Source organism: Pristiophorus japonicus, chromosome 25, assembly GCF_044704955.1.
Source record: "Pristiophorus japonicus isolate sPriJap1 chromosome 25, sPriJap1.hap1, whole genome shotgun sequence".
Lineage (NCBI taxonomy): Eukaryota > Metazoa > Chordata > Chondrichthyes > Pristiophoridae > Pristiophorus > Pristiophorus japonicus.
The window spans coordinates 10,216,507-10,234,019 of NC_092001.1; the positions used below are offsets into that span (position 1 = coordinate 10,216,507).

The following is a 17,513-nucleotide window of genomic DNA, read 5'->3' on the forward strand; positions in this document are numbered from 1 at the left end:
TGCCAATCATGGCTATCTTTAGTCTTCCAGGTACCTATTTGCGCCACAGCACTCGGGCTTATCATCAATCAATGCATTGCCACTGTGGAAATATTCAGCATTTTAAACTTCGCAACGTGTGCAAGACTGGAATCAGGGAATGCCTGGACCATGGGCACTGATAACTTATCCTTGAGCATTCATTTGGCCTGGGCCCCTTCTATATTGAACATTGGCTCACTGCATATCAATGTTTAGCGTTCACAGGCGATTTCCAAGATCTGAATTTCCCGGCAGAGAATTCATGGAGTTTTTGATCTAACCGAGATTCACCATCACTAACGTTGATTCGCGACTGTTATCTCTCTTCATCATATCAATGCTAAGAACTGAACCTGCTTTAATTTCACCTTGGCTCGGGGTCAGTGCGGCTCAATAGGACTTTGGCCCGTCTCCCTTTCACAACGCATCAGTGCCGAGAACAGAACACGGAATTTTGCTGACATGTTATGTTCTGAAACAGTTATAAACTCTCCAGTGTATTTCACTGTGTCTTCAGCACTGTGAGATCTAGCCTGGTGTGCAATCTTTGTGTCTTTATGAACACTTCAGCAGAACATTAAATGAACATATGGAACGACAATTGCTGTTTGACACTTTACGGTTTGCCAAAATTTAAGTGCAGTGTGAGAACAATCACAATGATCATTATTCTTCCATGTACGTTCATGCGCGGCATCACCCTAACAAACCGAGCTGATCACAGCCCGGCTATCAGTCAATTCATTGCCAGTGCGGAAAAATGCAAATTTCCAACTTAGCAACGTGCACAATACCGGAATCAGAGAGTGCCTGGATCGTGGGCAATGATAAGTTAACATGAGCATTAAGATTTTCAATATCATTATACATTACATGAACACATCCGGAGCTCATTGCCCAGAAATGAGGACTGAGTGTGCGGGGCAATTCCTTCCGGGGTTTAAGTTTTCTTTCAAAAAGGTGTGAGAAAGTTTTGCTTCGTTTTCTGTCGGGAAGAAATAGCTCAGTTGGGAGAGCGTTAGACTGAAGATCTAAAGGTCCCTGGTTCAATCCCGGGTTTCGGCAATATCTGGTGATTTTGCGTTTCCTTCATTTTAAGGGGAGAAGCTGGTTTGATATCGAGACAGTGCTTGAGGGAAGAGCTGTTCAGCGGTTGCGTGATACTAATTTTCGACATGATTTTTTTTAGATTCGGCGCTCTTTTTCTGTTACTTTCTATTTATACTCTGCCCAGTTTTGTATATGAAGAGTGAACAATGTTTAAGCGATGCGATGTGTTCAATTCTTATGCAGTAACTCTATCACCCAGTGTGTGCCGGATACAAAATCATCTAGGCTGGGCTTTCACGCAGCCCTGGGGCATTTTGTTGCCGGTTAAATCGGTCGTTTAGGGCGTGGTATTAATAAAGCCAAGAGCGCGGGCCCGATCCCCATATGGGCCATCCCAATTTTTCATACTTTTTATTCGGTTTTTAGTAACTTTTACAATCAAATCTTCATAACGAAACAAATCCACACGGAATCCCAAGGGATGGGAATTATTTGGAATAACAGCCATTGCTTCTTTGCCGACGGTGTGCAGAGCACAACTTTCTGTTTATACGTGTTTCTTGCTTTGCTGATAACCCTTGAACTGGAGACCTGTTTCCGTCAATGGTTATAAGCAGAACAGGCAGACAGAACGGTTCTGTCGCCTGGAGTTGGGCAAAAGGCTGAAGTTCAGGACAAAAGCACAAAATGAAATGTTCACACGGTACCGAGAGTGAAAATTCCCGGAAAAAGGAGAGAATGAAATGGATTTCAGTGGAAGCCTAGCCGCACTTAACGCTGCGATTGCGCGGACATGTCTTTGGTGTTCTCCACAACAACTGCCATTTGCTGCGAACAGTTTTCCCTGGCGCGAATGTGATGAGAATTTCGAAACAGCAAGGAGGAAAGACTGGGTTGGTCTGCTTGCTGGCACAGACGTTTGCAGCAGCTTCCCTGGTGGTCTAGTGGTTAGGATTCGGCGCTCTCACCGCCGCGGCCCGGGTTCGATTCCCGGTCAGGGAACATTGTATTTGCGGTGCTTCGAAATGCAATGATGTTCCTGAACAAGCTTGCAGCTCACCTCGCTGTTGTCGCCCCAACCATCAGCAGCGTGTCGTGATACAACAGACACTTCTGTTTTAAAATCTGCACTAAATGACAAGATCTCGCTCAACAAGTGGAACTCCAATTGCTGATAGACAACGTAAATTTTGCCAATCATGGCTATCTTTAGTCTTCCAGGTACCTATTTGCGCCACAGCACTCGGGCTTATCATCAATCAATGCATTGCCACTGTGGAAATATTCAGCATTTTAAACTTCGCAACGTGTGCAAGACTGGAATCAGGGAATGCCTGGACCATGGGCACTGATAACTTATCCTTGAGCATTCATTTGGCCTGGGCCCCTTCTATATTGAACATTGGCTCACTGCATATCAATGTTTAGCGTTCACAGGCGATTTCCAAGATCTGAATTTCCCGGCAGAGAATTCATGGAGTTTTTGATCTAACCGAGATTCACCATCACTAATGTTGATTCGCGACTGTTATCTCTCTTCATCATATCAATGCTAAGAACTGAACCTGCTTTAATTTCACCTTGGCTCGGGGTCAGTGCGGCTCAATAGGACTTTGGCCCGTCTCCCTTTCACAACGCATCAGTGCCGAGAACAGAACACGGAATTTTGCTGACATGTTATGTTCTGAAACAGTTATAAACTCTCCAGTATATTTCACTGTGTCTTCAGCACTGTGAGATCTAGCCTGGTGTGCAAACTTTGTGTCTTTATGAACACTTCAGCAGAACATTAAATGAACATATGGAACGACAATTGCTGTTTGACACTTTACGGTTTGCCAACATTTAAGTGCAGTGTGAGAACAATCACAATGATCATTATTCTTCCATGTACGTTCATGCGCGGCATCACCCTAACAAACCGAGCTGATCACAGCCCGGCTATCAGTCAATTCATTGCCAGTGCGGAAAAATGCATATTTTCAACTTAGCAACGTGCACAATACCGGAATCAGAGAGTGCCTGGATCGTGGGCAATGATAAGTTAACATGAGCATTAAGATTTTCAATATCATTATACATTACATGAACACATCCGGAGCTCATTGCCCAGAAATGAGGACTGAGTGTGCGGGGCAATTCCTTCCGGGGTTTAAGTTTTCTTTCAAAAAGGTGTGAGAAAGTTTTGCTTCGTTTTCTGTCGGGAAGAAATAGCTCAGTTGGGAGAGCGTTAGACTGAAGATTTAAAGGTCCCTGGTTCAATCCCGGGTTTCGGCAATATCTGGTGATTTTGCGTTTTCTTCATTTTAAGGGGAGAAGCTGGTTTGATATCGAGACAGTGCTTGAGGGAAGAGCTGTTCAGCGGTTGCGTGATACTAATTTTCGACATGATTTTTTTTAGATTCGGCGCTCTTTTTCTGTTACTTTCTATTTATACTCTGCCCAGTTTTGTATATGAAGAGTGAACAATGTTTAAGCGATGCGATGTGTTCAATTCTTATGCAGTAACTCTATCACCCAGTGTGTGCCGGATACAAAATCATCTAGGCTGGGCTTTCACGCAGCCCTGGGGCATTTTGTTGCCGGTTAAATCGGTCGTTTAGGGCGTGGTATTAATAAAGCCAAGAGCGCGGGCCCGATCCCCATATGGGCCATCCCAATTTTTCATACTTTTTATTCGGTTTTTAGTAACTTTTACAATCAAATCTTCATAACGAAACAAATCCACACGGAATCCCAAGGGATGGGAATTATTTGGAATAACAGCCATTGCTTCTTTGCCGACGGTGTGCAGAGCACAACTTTCTGTTTATACGTGTTTCTTGCTTTGCTGATAACCCCTGAACTGGAGACCTGTTTCCGTCAATGGTTATAAGCAGAACAGGCAGACAGAACGGTTCTGTCGCCTGGAGTTGGGCAAAAGGCTGAAGTTCAGGACAAAAGCACAAAATGAAATGTTCACACGGTACCGAGAGTGAAAATTCCCGGAAAAAGGAGAGAATGAAATGGATTTCAGTGGAAGCCTAGCCGCACTTAACGCTGCGATTGCGCGGACATGTCTTTGGTGTTCTCCACAACAACTGCCATTTGCTGCGAACAGTTTTCCCTGGCGCGAATGTGATGAGAATTTCGAAACAGCAAGGAGGAAAGACTGGGTTGGTCTGCTTGCTGGCACAGACGTTTGCAGCAGCTTCCCTGGTGGTCTAGTGGTTAGGATTCGGCGCTCTCACCGCCGCGGCCCGGGTTCGATTCCCGGTCAGGGAACATTGTATTTGCGGTGCTTCGAAATGCAATGATGTTCCTGAACAAGCTTGCAGCTCACCTCGCTGTTGTCGCCCCAACCATCAGCAGCGTGTCGTGATACAACAGACACTTCTGTTTTAAAATCTGCACTAAATGACAAGATCTCGCTCAACAAGTGGAACTCCAATTGCTGATAGACAACGTAAATTTTGCCAATCATGGCTATCTTTAGTCTTCCAGGTACCTATTTGCGCCACAGCACTCGGGCTTATCATCAATCAATGCATTGCCACTGTGGAAATATTCAGCATTTTAAACTTCGCAACGTGTGCAAGACTGGAATCAGGGAATGCCTGGACCATGGGCACTGATAACTTATCCTTGAGCATTCATTTGGCCTGGGCCCCTTCTATATTGAACATTGGCTCACTGCATATCAATGTTTAGCGTTCACAGGCGATTTCCAAGATCTGAATTTCCCGGCAGAGAATTCATGGAGTTTTTGATCTAACCGAGATTCACCATCACTAACGTTGATTCGCGACTGTTATCTCTCTTCATCATATCAATGCTAAGAACTGAACCTGCTTTAATTTCACCTTGGCTCGGGGTCAGTGCGGCTCAATAGGACTTTGGCCCGTCTCCCTTTCACAACGCATCAGTGCCGAGAACAGAACACGGAATTTTGCTGACATGTTATGTTCTGAAACAGTTATAAACTCTCCAGTATATTTCACTGTGTCTTCAGCACTGTGAGATCTAGCCTGGTGTGCAATCTTTGTGTCTTTATGAACACTTCAGCAGAACATTAAATGAACATATGGAACGACAATTGCTGTTTGACACTTTACGGTTTGCCAAAATTTAAGTGCAGTGTGAGAACAATCACAATGATCATTATTCTTCCATGTACGTTCATGCGCGGCATCACCCTAACAAACCGAGCTGATCACAGCCCGGCTATCAGTCAATTCATTGCCAGTGCGGAAAAATGCAAATTTCCAACTTAGCAACGTGCACAATACCGGAATCAGAGAGTGCCTGGATCGTGGGCAATGATAAGTTAACATGAGCATTAAGATTTTCAATATCATTATACATTACATGAACACATCCGGAGCTCATTGCCCAGAAATGAGGACTGAGTGTGCGGGGCAATTCCTTCCGGGGTTTAAGTTTTCTTTCAAAAAGGTGTGAGAAAGTTTTGCTTCGTTTTCTGTCGGGAAGAAATAGCTCAGTTGGGAGAGCGTTAGACTGAAGATCTAAAGGTCCCTGGTTCAATCCCGGGTTTCGGCAATATCTGGTGATTTTGCGTTTCCTTCATTTTAAGGGGAGAAGCTGGTTTGATATCGAGACAGTGCTTGAGGGAAGAGCTGTTCAGCGGTTGCGTGATACTAATTTTCGACATGATTTTTTTTAGATTCGGCGCTCTTTTTCTGTTACTTTCTATTTATACTCTGCCCAGTTTTGTATATGAAGAGTGAACAATGTTTAAGCGATGCGATGTGTTCAATTCTTATGCAGTAACTCTATCACCCAGTGTGTGCCGGATACAAAATCATCTAGGCTGGGCTTTCACGCAGCCCTGGGGCATTTTGTTGCCGGTTAAATCGGTCGTTTAGGGCGTGGTATTAATAAAGCCAAGAGCGCGGGCCCGATCCCCATATGGGCCATCCCAATTTTTCATACTTTTTATTCGGTTTTTAGTAACTTTTACAATCAAATCTTCATAACGAAACAAATCCACACGGAATCCCAAGGGATGGGAATTATTTGGAATAACAGCCATTGCTTCTTTGCCGACGGTGTGCAGAGCACAACTTTCTGTTTATACGTGTTTCTTGCTTTGCTGATAACCCTTGAACTGGAGACCTGTTTCCGTCAATGGTTATAAGCAGAACAGGCAGACAGAACGGTTCTGTCGCCTGGAGTTGGGCAAAAGGCTGAAGTTCAGGACAAAAGCACAAAATGAAATGTTCACACGGTACCGAGAGTGAAAATTCCCGGAAAAAGGAGAGAATGAAATGGATTTCAGTGGAAGCCTAGCCGCACTTAACGCTGCGATTGCGCGGACATGTCTTTGGTGTTCTCCACAACAACTGCCATTTGCTGCGAACAGTTTTCCCTGGCGCGAATGTGATGAGAATTTCGAAACAGCAAGGAGGAAAGACTGGGTTGGTCTGCTTGCTGGCACAGACGTTTGCAGCAGCTTCCCTGGTGGTCTAGTGGTTAGGATTCGGCGCTCTCACCGCCGCGGCCCGGGTTCGATTCCCGGTCAGGGAACATTGTATTTGCGGTGCTTCGAAATGCAATGATGTTCCTGAACAAGCTTGCAGCTCACCTCGCTGTTGTCGCCCCAACCATCAGCAGCGTGTCGTGATACAACAGACACTTCTGTTTTAAAATCTGCACTAAATGACAAGATCTCGCTCAACAAGTGGAACTCCAATTGCTGATAGACAACGTAAATTTTGCCAATCATGGCTATCTTTAGTCTTCCAGGTACCTATTTGCGCCACAGCACTCGGGCTTATCATCAATCAATGCATTGCCACTGTGGAAATATTCAGCATTTTAAACTTCGCAACGTGTGCAAGACTGGAATCAGGGAATGCCTGGACCATGGGCACTGATAACTTATCCTTGAGCATTCATTTGGCCTGGGCCCCTTCTATATTGAACATTGGCTCACTGCATATCAATGTTTAGCGTTCACAGGCGATTTCCAAGATCTGAATTTCCCGGCAGAGAATTCATGGAGTTTTTGATCTAACCGAGATTCACCATCACTAATGTTGATTCGCGACTGTTATCTCTCTTCATCATATCAATGCTAAGAACTGAACCTGCTTTAATTTCACCTTGGCTCGGGGTCAGTGCGGCTCAATAGGACTTTGGCCCGTCTCCCTTTCACAACGCATCAGTGCCGAGAACAGAACACGGAATTTTGCTGACATGTTATGTTCTGAAACAGTTATAAACTCTCCAGTATATTTCACTGTGTCTTCAGCACTGTGAGATCTAGCCTGGTGTGCAAACTTTGTGTCTTTATGAACACTTCAGCAGAACATTAAATGAACATATGGAACGACAATTGCTGTTTGACACTTTACGGTTTGCCAACATTTAAGTGCAGTGTGAGAACAATCACAATGATCATTATTCTTCCATGTACGTTCATGCGCGGCATCACCCTAACAAACCGAGCTGATCACAGCCCGGCTATCAGTCAATTCATTGCCAGTGCGGAAAAATGCATATTTTCAACTTAGCAACGTGCACAATACCGGAATCAGAGAGTGCCTGGATCGTGGGCAATGATAAGTTAACATGAGCATTAAGATTTTCAATATCATTATACATTACATGAACACATCCGGAGCTCATTGCCCAGAAATGAGGACTGAGTGTGCGGGGCAATTCCTTCCGGGGTTTAAGTTTTCTTTCAAAAAGGTGTGAGAAAGTTTTGCTTCGTTTTCTGTCGGGAAGAAATAGCTCAGTTGGGAGAGCGTTAGACTGAAGATTTAAAGGTCCCTGGTTCAATCCCGGGTTTCGGCAATATCTGGTGATTTTGCGTTTTCTTCATTTTAAGGGGAGAAGCTGGTTTGATATCGAGACAGTGCTTGAGGGAAGAGCTGTTCAGCGGTTGCGTGATACTAATTTTCGACATGATTTTTTTTAGATTCGGCGCTCTTTTTCTGTTACTTTCTATTTATACTCTGCCCAGTTTTGTATATGAAGAGTGAACAATGTTTAAGCGATGCGATGTGTTCAATTCTTATGCAGTAACTCTATCACCCAGTGTGTGCCGGATACAAAATCATCTAGGCTGGGCTTTCACGCAGCCCTGGGGCATTTTGTTGCCGGTTAAATCGGTCGTTTAGGGCGTGGTATTAATAAAGCCAAGAGCGCGGGCCCGATCCCCATATGGGCCATCCCAATTTTTCATACTTTTTATTCGGTTTTTAGTAACTTTTACAATCAAATCTTCATAACGAAACAAATCCACACGGAATCCCAAGGGATGGGAATTATTTGGAATAACAGCCATTGCTTCTTTGCCGACGGTGTGCAGAGCACAACTTTCTGTTTATACGTGTTTCTTGCTTTGCTGATAACCCCTGAACTGGAGACCTGTTTCCGTCAATGGTTATAAGCAGAACAGGCAGACAGAACGGTTCTGTCGCCTGGAGTTGGGCAAAAGGCTGAAGTTCAGGACAAAAGCACAAAATGAAATGTTCACACGGTACCGAGAGTGAAAATTCCCGGAAAAAGGAGAGAATGAAATGGATTTCAGTGGAAGCCTAGCCGCACTTAACGCTGCGATTGCGCGGACATGTCTTTGGTGTTCTCCACAACAACTGCCATTTGCTGCGAACAGTTTTCCCTGGCGCGAATGTGATGAGAATTTCGAAACAGCAAGGAGGAAAGACTGGGTTGGTCTGCTTGCTGGCACAGACGTTTGCAGCAGCTTCCCTGGTGGTCTAGTGGTTAGGATTCGGCGCTCTCACCGCCGCGGCCCGGGTTCGATTCCCGGTCAGGGAACATTGTATTTGCGGTGCTTCGAAATGCAATGATGTTCCTGAACAAGCTTGCAGCTCACCTCGCTGTTGTCGCCCCAACCATCAGCAGCGTGTCGTGATACAACAGACACTTCTGTTTTAAAATCTGCACTAAATGACAAGATCTCGCTCAACAAGTGGAACTCCAATTGCTGATAGACAACGTAAATTTTGCCAATCATGGCTATCTTTAGTCTTCCAGGTACCTATTTGCGCCACAGCACTCGGGCTTATCATCAATCAATGCATTGCCACTGTGGAAATATTCAGCATTTTAAACTTCGCAACGTGTGCAAGACTGGAATCAGGGAATGCCTGGACCATGGGCACTGATAACTTATCCTTGAGCATTCATTTGGCCTGGGCCCCTTCTATATTGAACATTGGCTCACTGCATATCAATGTTTAGCGTTCACAGGCGATTTCCAAGATCTGAATTTCCCGGCAGAGAATTCATGGAGTTTTTGATCTAACCGAGATTCACCATCACTAACGTTGATTCGCGACTGTTATCTCTCTTCATCATATCAATGCTAAGAACTGAACCTGCTTTAATTTCACCTTGGCTCGGGGTCAGTGCGGCTCAATAGGACTTTGGCCCGTCTCCCTTTCACAACGCATCAGTGCCGAGAACAGAACACGGAATTTTGCTGACATGTTATGTTCTGAAACAGTTATAAACTCTCCAGTATATTTCACTGTGTCTTCAGCACTGTGAGATCTAGCCTGGTGTGCAATCTTTGTGTCTTTATGAACACTTCAGCAGAACATTAAATGAACATATGGAACGACAATTGCTGTTTGACACTTTACGGTTTGCCAAAATTTAAGTGCAGTGTGAGAACAATCACAATGATCATTATTCTTCCATGTACGTTCATGCGCGGCATCACCCTAACAAACCGAGCTGATCACAGCCCGGCTATCAGTCAATTCATTGCCAGTGCGGAAAAATGCAAATTTCCAACTTAGCAACGTGCACAATACCGGAATCAGAGAGTGCCTGGATCGTGGGCAATGATAAGTTAACATGAGCATTAAGATTTTCAATATCATTATACATTACATGAACACATCCGGAGCTCATTGCCCAGAAATGAGGACTGAGTGTGCGGGGCAATTCCTTCCGGGGTTTAAGTTTTCTTTCAAAAAGGTGTGAGAAAGTTTTGCTTCGTTTTCTGTCGGGAAGAAATAGCTCAGTTGGGAGAGCGTTAGACTGAAGATCTAAAGGTCCCTGGTTCAATCCCGGGTTTCGGCAATATCTGGTGATTTTGCGTTTCCTTCATTTTAAGGGGAGAAGCTGGTTTGATATCGAGACAGTGCTTGAGGGAAGAGCTGTTCAGCGGTTGCGTGATACTAATTTTCGACATGATTTTTTTTAGATTCGGCGCTCTTTTTCTGTTACTTTCTATTTATACTCTGCCCAGTTTTGTATATGAAGAGTGAACAATGTTTAAGCGATGCGATGTGTTCAATTCTTATGCAGTAACTCTATCACCCAGTGTGTGCCGGATACAAAATCATCTAGGCTGGGCTTTCACGCAGCCCTGGGGCATTTTGTTGCCGGTTAAATCGGTCGTTTAGGGCGTGGTATTAATAAAGCCAAGAGCGCGGGCCCGATCCCCATATGGGCCATCCCAATTTTTCATACTTTTTATTCGGTTTTTAGTAACTTTTACAATCAAATCTTCATAACGAAACAAATCCACACGGAATCCCAAGGGATGGGAATTATTTGGAATAACAGCCATTGCTTCTTTGCCGACGGTGTGCAGAGCACAACTTTCTGTTTATACGTGTTTCTTGCTTTGCTGATAACCCCTGAACTGGAGACCTGTTTCCGTCAATGGTTATAAGCAGAACAGGCAGACAGAACGGTTCTGTCGCCTGGAGTTGGGCAAAAGGCTGAAGTTCAGGACAAAAGCACAAAATGAAATGTTCACACGGTACCGAGAGTGAAAATTCCCGGAAAAAGGAGAGAATGAAATGGATTTCAGTGGAAGCCTAGCCGCACTTAACGCTGCGATTGCGCGGACATGTCTTTGGTGTTCTCCACAACAACTGCCATTTGCTGCGAAAAGTTTTCCCTGGCGCGAATGTGATGAGAATTTCGAAACAGCAAGGAGGAAAGACTGGGTTGGTCTGCTTGCTGGCACAGACGTTTGCAGCAGCTTCCCTGGTGGTCTAGTGGTTAGGATTCGGCGCTCTCACCGCCGCGGCCCGGGTTCGATTCCCGGTCAGGGAACATTGTATTTGCGGTGCTTCGAAATGCAATGATGTTCCTGAACAAGCTTGCAGCTCACCTCGCTGTTGTCGCCCCAACCATCAGCAGCGTGTCGTGATACAACAGACACTTCTGTTTTAAAATCTGCACTAAATGACAAGATCTCGCTCAACAAGTGGAACTCCAATTGCTGATAGACAACGTAAATTTTGCCAATCATGGCTATCTTTAGTCTTCCAGGTACCTATTTGCGCCACAGCACTCGGGCTTATCATCAATCAATGCATTGCCACTGTGGAAATATTCAGCATTTTAAACTTCGCAACGTGTGCAAGACTGGAATCAGGGAATGCCTGGACCATGGGCACTGATAACTTATCCTTGAGCATTCATTTGGCCTGGGCCCCTTCTATATTGAACATTGGCTCACTGCATATCAATGTTTAGCGTTCACAGGCGATTTCCAAGATCTGAATTTCCCGGCAGAGAATTCATGGAGTTTTTGATCTAACCGAGATTCACCATCACTAACGTTGATTCGCGACTGTTATCTCTCTTCATCATATCAATGCTAAGAACTGAACCTGCTTTAATTTCACCTTGGCTCGGGGTCAGTGCGGCTCAATAGGACTTTGGCCCGTTTCCCTTTCACAACGCATCAGTGCCGAGAACAGAACACGGAATTTTGCTGACATGTTATGTTCTGAAACAGTTATAAACTCTCCAGTATATTTCACTGTGTCTTCAGCACTGTGAGATCTAGCCTGGTGTGCAATCTTTGTGTCTTTATGAACACTTCAGCAGAACATTAAATGAACATATTGAACGACAATTGCTGTTTGACACTTTACGGTTTGCCAAAATTTAAGTGCAGTGTGAGAACAATCACAATGATCATTATTCTTCCATGTACGTTCATGCGCGGCATCACCCTAACAAACCGAGCTGATCACAGCCCGGCTATCAGTCAATTCATTGCCAGTGCGGAAAAATGCAAATTTCCAACTTAGCAAGGTGCACAATACCGGAATCAGAGAGTGCCTGGATCGTGGGCAATGATAAGTTAACATGAGCATTAAGATTTTCAATATCATTATACATTACATGAACACATCCGGAGCTCATTGCCCAGAAATGAGGACTGAGTGTGCGGGGCAATTCCTTCCGGGGTTTAAGTTTTCTTTCAAAAAGGTGTGAGAAAGTTTTGCTTCGTTTTCTGTCGGGAAGAAATAGCTCAGTTGGGAGAGCGTTAGACTGAAGATCTAAAGGTCCCTGGTTCAATCCCGGGTTTCGGCAATATCTGGTGATTTTGCGTTTCCTTCATTTTAAGGGGAGAAGCTGGTTTGATATCGAGACAGTGCTTGAGGGAAGAGCTGTTCAGCGGTTGCGTGATACTAATTTTCGACATGATTTTTTTTAGATTCGGCGCTCTTTTTCTGTTACTTTCTATTTATACTCTCCCCAGTTTTGTATATGAAGAGTGAACAATGTTTAAGCGATGCGATGTGTTCAATTCTTATGCAGTAACTCTATCACCCAGTGTGTGCCGGATACAAAATCATCTAGGCTGGGCTTTCACGCAGCCCTGGGGCATTTTGTTGCCGGTTAAATCGGTCGTTTAGGGCGTGGTATTAATAAAGCCAAGAGCGCGGGCCCGATCCCCATATGGGCCATCCCAATTTTTCATACTTTTTATTCGGTTTTTAGTAACTTTTACAATCAAGTCTTCATAACGAAACAAATCCACACGGAATCCCAAGGGATGGGAATTATTTGGAATAACAGCCATTGCTTCTTTGCCGACGGTGTGCAGAGCACAACTTTCTGTTTATACGTGTTTCTTGCTTTGCTGATAACCCTTGAACTGGAGACCTGTTTCCGTCAATGGTTATAAGCAGAACAGGCAGACAGAACGGTTCTGTCGCCTGGAGTTGGGCAAAAGGCTGAAGTTCAGGACAAAAGCACAAAATGAAATGTTCACACGGTACCGAGAGTGAAAATTCCCGGAAAAAGGAGAGAATGAAATGGATTTCAGTGGAAGCCTAGCCGCACTTAACGCTGCGATTGCGCGGACATGTCTTTGGTGTTCTCCACAACAACTGCCATTTGCTGCGAACAGTTTTCCCTGGCGCGAATGTGATGAGAATTTCGAAACAGCAAGGAGGAAAGACTGGGTTGGTCTGCTTGCTGGCACAGACGTTTGCAGCAGCTTCCCTGGTGGTCTAGTGGTTAGGATTCGGCGCTCTCACCGCCGCGGCCCGGGTTCGATTCCCGGTCAGGGAACATTGTATTTGCGGTGCTTCGAAATGCAATGATGTTCCTGAACAAGCTTGCAGCTCACCTCGCTGTTGTCGCCCCAACCATCAGCAGCGTGTCGTGATACAACAGACACTTCTGTTTTAAAATCTGCACTAAATGACAAGATCTCGCTCAACAAGTGGAACTCCAATTGCTGATAGACAACGTAAATTTTGCCAATCATGGCTATCTTTAGTCTTCCAGGTACCTATTTGCGCCACAGCACTCGGGCTTATCATCAATCAATGCATTGCCACTGTGGAAATATTCAGCATTTTAAACTTCGCAACGTGTGCAAGACTGGAATCAGGAAATGCCTGGACCATGGGCACTGATAACTTATCCTTGAGCATTCATTTGGCCTGGGCCCCTTCTATATTGAACATTGGCTCACTGCATATCAATGTTTAGCGTTCACAGGCGATTTCCAAGATCTAAATTTCCCGGCAGAGAATTCATGGAGTTTTTGATCTAACCGAGATTCACCATCACTAACGTTGATTCGCGACTGTTATCTCTCTTCATCATATCAATGCTAAGAACTGAACCTGCTTTAATTTCACCTTGGCTCGGGGTCAGTGCGGCTCAATAGGACTTTGGCCCGTCTCCCTTTCACAACGCATCAGTGCCGAGAACAGAACACGGAATTTTGCTGACATGTTATGTTCTGAAACAGTTATAAACTCTCCAGTATATTTCACTGTGTCTTCAGCACTGTGAGATCTAGCCTGGTGTGCAATCTTTGTGTCTTTATGAACACTTCAGCAGAACATTAAATGAACATATGGAACGACAATTGCTGTTTGACACTTTACGGTTTGCCAACATTTAAGTGCAGTGTGAGAACAATCACAATGATCATTATTCTTCCATGTACGTTCATGCGCGGCATCGCCCTAACAAACCGAGCTGATCACAGCCCGGCTATCAGTCAATTCATTGCCAGTGCGGAAAAATGCAAATTTCCAACTTAGCAACGTGCACAATACCGGAATCAGAGAGTGCCTGGATCGTGGGCAATGATAAGTTAACATGAGCATTAAGATTTTCAATATCATTATACATTACATGAACACATCCGGAGCTCATTGCCCAGAAATGAGGACTGAGTGTGCGGGGCAATTCCTTCCGGGGTTTAAGTTTTCTTTCAAAAAGGTGTGAGAAAGTTTTGCTTCGTTTTCTGTCGGGAAGAAATACCTCAGTTGGGAGAGCGTTAGACTGAAGATCTAAAGGTCCCTGGTTCAATCCCGGGTTTCGGCAATATCTGGTGATTTTGCGTTTCCTTCATTTTAAGGGGAGAAGCTGGTTTGATATCGAGACAGTGCTTGAGGGAAGAGCTGTTCAGCGGTTGCGTGATACTAATTTTCGACATGATTTTTTTTAGATTCGGCGCTCTTTTTCTGTTACTTTCTATTTATACTCTGCCCAGTTTTGTATATGAAGAGTGAACAATGTTTAAGCGATGCGATGTGTTCAATTCTTATGCAGTAACTCTATCACCCAGTGTGTGCCGGATACAAAATCATCTAGGCTGGGCTTTCACGCAGCCCTGGGGCATTTTGTTGCCGGTTAAATCGGTCGTTTAGGGCGTGGTATTAATAAAGCCAAGAGCGCGGGCCCGATCCCCATATGGGCCATCCCAATTTTTCATACTTTTTATTCGGTTTTTAGTAACTTTTACAATCAAATCTTCATAACGAAACAAATCCACACGGAATCCCAAGGGATGGGAATTATTTGGAATAACAGCCATTGCTTCTTTGCCGACGGTGTGCAGGGCACAACTTTCTGTTTATACGTGTTTCTTGCTTTGCTGATAACCCCTGAACTGGAGACCTGTTTCTGTCAATGGTTATAAGCAGAACAGGCAGACAGAACGGTTCTGTCGCCTGGAGTTGGGCAAAAGGCTGAAGTTCAGGACAAAAGCACAAAATGAAATGTTCACACGGTACCGAGAGTGAAAATTCCCGGAAAAAGGAGAGAATGAAATGGATTTCAGTGGAAGCCTAGCCGCACTTAACGCTGCGATTGCGCGGACATGTCTTTGGTGTTCTCCACAACAACTGCCATTTGCTGCGAACAGTTTTCCCTGGCGCGAATGTGATGAGAATTTCGAAACAGCAAGGAGGAAAGACTGGGTTGGTCTGCTTGCTGGCACAGACGTTTGCAGCAGCTTCCCTGGTGGTCTAGTGGTTAGGATTCGGCGCTCTCACCGCCGCGGCCCGGGTTCGATTCCCGGTCAGGGAACATTGTATTTGCGGTGCTTCGAAATGCAATGATGTTCCTGAACAAGCTTGCAGCTCACCTCGCTGTTGTCGCCCCAACCATCAGCAGCGTGTCGTGATACAACAGACACTTCTGTTTTAAAATCTGCACTAAATGACAAGATCTCGCTCAACAAGTGGAACTCCAATTGCTGATAGACAACGTAAATTTTGCCAATCATGGCTATCTTTAGTCTTCCAGGTACCTATTTGCGCCACAGCACTCGGGCTTATCATCAATCAATGCATTGCCACTGTGGAAATATTCAGCATTTTAAACTTCGCAACGTGTGCAAGACTGGAATCAGGGAATGCCTGGACCATGGGCACTGATAACTTATCCTTGAGCATTCATTTGGCCTGGGCCCCTTCTATATTGAACATTGGCTCACTGCATATCAATGTTTAGCGTTCACAGGCGATTTCCAAGATCTGAATTTCCCGGCAGAGAATTCATGGAGTTTTTGATCTAACCGAGATTCACCATCACTAACGTTGATTCGCGACTGTTATCTCTCTTCATCATATCAATGCTAAGAACTGAACCTGCTTTAATTTCACCTTGGCTCGGGGTCAGTGCGGCTCAATAGGACTTTGGCCCGTCTCCCTTTCACAACGCATCAGTGCCGAGAACAGAACACGGAATTTTGCTGACATGTTATGTTCTGAAACAGTTATAAACTCTCCAGTATATTTCACTGTGTCTTCAGCACTGTGAGATCTAGCCTGGTGTGCAATCTTTGTGTCTTTATGAACACTTCAGCAGAACATTAAATGAACATATGGAACGACAATTGCTGTTTGACACTTTACGGTTTGCCAAAATTTAAGTGCAGTGTGAGAACAATCACAATGATCATTATTCTTCCATGTACGTTCATGCGCGGCATCACCCTAACAAACCGAGCTGATCACAGCCCGGCTATCAGTCAATTCATTGCCAGTGCGGAAAAATGCAAATTTCCAACTTAGCAAGGTGCACAATACCGGAATCAGAGAGTGCCTGGATCGTGGGCAATGATAAGTTAACATGAGCATTAAGATTTTCAATATCATTATACATTACATGAACACATCCGGAGCTCATTGCCCAGAAATGAGGACTGAGTGTGCGGGGCAATTCCTTCCGGGGTTTAAGTTTTCTTTCAAAAAGGTGTGAGAAAGTTTTGCTTCGTTTTCTGTCGGGAAGAAATAGCTCAGTTGGGAGAGCGTTAGACTGAAGATCTAAAGGTCCCTGGTTCAATCCCGGGTTTCGGCAATATCTGGTGATTTTGCGTTTCCTTCATTTTAAGGGGAGAAGCTGGTTTGATATCGAGACAGTGCTTGAGGGAAGAGCTGTTCAGCGGTTGCGTGATACTAATTTTCGACATGATTTTTTTTAGATTCGGCGCTCTTTTTCTGTTACTTTCTATTTATACTCTGCCCAGTTTTGTATATGAAGAGTGAACAATGTTTAAGCGATGCGATGTGTTCAATTCTTATGCAGTAACTCTATCACCCAGTGTGTGCCGGATACAAAATCATCTAGGCTGGGCTTTCACGCAGCCCTGGGGCATTTTGTTGCCGGTTAAATCGGTCGTTTAGGGCGTGGTATTAATAAAGCCAAGAGCGCGGGCCCGATCCCCATATGGGCCATCCCAATTTTTCATACTTTTTATTCGGTTTTTAGTAACTTTTACAATCAAGTCTTCATAACGAAACAAATCCACACGGAATCCCAAGGGATGGGAATTATTTGGAATAACAGCCATTGCTTCTTTGCCGACGGTGTGCAGAGCACAACTTTCTGTTTATACGTGTTTCTTGCTTTGCTGATAACCCTTGAACTGGAGACCTGTTTCCGTCAATGGT

At 44.6% G+C, this 17,513-nt stretch overlaps 15 non-coding genes across 15 annotated transcripts; all 15 read left to right on the top strand.

Annotated features, from left to right (window-relative positions):
* Positions 1 to 1,008: 1,008 nt before the first annotated feature.
* trnaf-gaa (transfer RNA phenylalanine (anticodon GAA)) lies at positions 1,009 to 1,086 on the top strand. Its single transcript has one exon. It is a non-coding gene; the product is annotated as a tRNA-Phe (tRNA).
* Positions 1,087 to 2,001: 915 nt separating this feature from the next.
* Positions 2,002 to 2,073, top strand: trnae-cuc (transfer RNA glutamic acid (anticodon CUC)). Its single transcript has one exon. It is a non-coding gene; the product is annotated as a tRNA-Glu (tRNA).
* Positions 2,074 to 3,270: 1,197 nt separating this feature from the next.
* On the top strand, positions 3,271 to 3,348 carry trnaf-gaa (transfer RNA phenylalanine (anticodon GAA)). Its single transcript has one exon. It is a non-coding gene; the product is annotated as a tRNA-Phe (tRNA).
* A 915-nt stretch (positions 3,349 to 4,263) lies between these two features.
* On the top strand, positions 4,264 to 4,335 carry trnae-cuc (transfer RNA glutamic acid (anticodon CUC)). Its single transcript has one exon. It is a non-coding gene; the product is annotated as a tRNA-Glu (tRNA).
* A 1,197-nt stretch (positions 4,336 to 5,532) lies between these two features.
* Positions 5,533 to 5,610, top strand: trnaf-gaa (transfer RNA phenylalanine (anticodon GAA)). Its single transcript has one exon. It is a non-coding gene; the product is annotated as a tRNA-Phe (tRNA).
* A 915-nt stretch (positions 5,611 to 6,525) lies between these two features.
* On the top strand, positions 6,526 to 6,597 carry trnae-cuc (transfer RNA glutamic acid (anticodon CUC)). The gene has a single exon. It is a non-coding gene; the product is annotated as a tRNA-Glu (tRNA).
* Positions 6,598 to 7,794: 1,197 nt separating this feature from the next.
* Positions 7,795 to 7,872, top strand: trnaf-gaa (transfer RNA phenylalanine (anticodon GAA)). Its single transcript has one exon. It is a non-coding gene; the product is annotated as a tRNA-Phe (tRNA).
* Positions 7,873 to 8,787: 915 nt separating this feature from the next.
* Positions 8,788 to 8,859, top strand: trnae-cuc (transfer RNA glutamic acid (anticodon CUC)). The gene has a single exon. It is a non-coding gene; the product is annotated as a tRNA-Glu (tRNA).
* Positions 8,860 to 10,056: 1,197 nt separating this feature from the next.
* On the top strand, positions 10,057 to 10,134 carry trnaf-gaa (transfer RNA phenylalanine (anticodon GAA)). Its single transcript has one exon. It is a non-coding gene; the product is annotated as a tRNA-Phe (tRNA).
* Positions 10,135 to 11,049: 915 nt separating this feature from the next.
* Positions 11,050 to 11,121, top strand: trnae-cuc (transfer RNA glutamic acid (anticodon CUC)). Its single transcript has one exon. It is a non-coding gene; the product is annotated as a tRNA-Glu (tRNA).
* A 1,197-nt stretch (positions 11,122 to 12,318) lies between these two features.
* trnaf-gaa (transfer RNA phenylalanine (anticodon GAA)) lies at positions 12,319 to 12,396 on the top strand. Its single transcript has one exon. It is a non-coding gene; the product is annotated as a tRNA-Phe (tRNA).
* A 915-nt stretch (positions 12,397 to 13,311) lies between these two features.
* On the top strand, positions 13,312 to 13,383 carry trnae-cuc (transfer RNA glutamic acid (anticodon CUC)). The gene has a single exon. It is a non-coding gene; the product is annotated as a tRNA-Glu (tRNA).
* Positions 13,384 to 14,580: 1,197 nt separating this feature from the next.
* Positions 14,581 to 14,658, top strand: trnaf-gaa (transfer RNA phenylalanine (anticodon GAA)). Its single transcript has one exon. It is a non-coding gene; the product is annotated as a tRNA-Phe (tRNA).
* Positions 14,659 to 15,573: 915 nt separating this feature from the next.
* On the top strand, positions 15,574 to 15,645 carry trnae-cuc (transfer RNA glutamic acid (anticodon CUC)). The gene has a single exon. It is a non-coding gene; the product is annotated as a tRNA-Glu (tRNA).
* Positions 15,646 to 16,842: 1,197 nt separating this feature from the next.
* On the top strand, positions 16,843 to 16,920 carry trnaf-gaa (transfer RNA phenylalanine (anticodon GAA)). Its single transcript has one exon. It is a non-coding gene; the product is annotated as a tRNA-Phe (tRNA).
* The last annotated feature ends 593 nt before the right edge of the window (positions 16,921 to 17,513 follow it).